We start from the raw sequence: 537 nt of genomic DNA, 5'->3' as shown, positions 1-537 counted from the left end.
AGCCCGACAGCCGCCATGGCCACCCTCCTCCGCAGCAAGCTGTCCAACGTGGCCACCTCGGTGTCCAACAAGTCCCAGGCGAAGATGAGCGGCATGTTCGCCAGGATGGGCTTCCAGGCGGCCACCGACGAGGAGGCGGTGGGCTTCGCTCACTGTGACGACTTGGACATGGAGCACCGGCAGGGACTGCAGATGGACATCCTCAAGTCCGAAGGCGGTGAGGAGGGCGGCGAGCAGCCCCTGGAGGGGGACATCCACTACCAGCGGGACGGCACCGGGCCGCTGCCGCCCTCCGCCTCCAAGGATGCGGGGGTCTGTTCCGAGCTGTCCGGGCAGGGCAAGCCCAAGATCACGGCGTGGGAGGCGGGCTGGAACGTCACCAATGCCATCCAGGTACGGCCGGGCACCCGCTGCCACCCGCGCCGGGACGCGAGCTCCGATCTCAGCCCCTCTCCCATCCCTGGGCTCAGCGTTCATCCCCTTCAGCAATGTCGGGGTGCAACACCCTTCGGCAGAAAAAGAAAGGAAAAAAGGGGG

Source organism: Meleagris gallopavo, chromosome 22, assembly GCF_000146605.3.
Source record: "Meleagris gallopavo isolate NT-WF06-2002-E0010 breed Aviagen turkey brand Nicholas breeding stock chromosome 22, Turkey_5.1, whole genome shotgun sequence".
NCBI classification, from domain to species: Eukaryota; Metazoa; Chordata; class Aves; order Galliformes; family Phasianidae; genus Meleagris; species Meleagris gallopavo.
Note: the sequence above shows the minus strand (reverse complement) of the source record.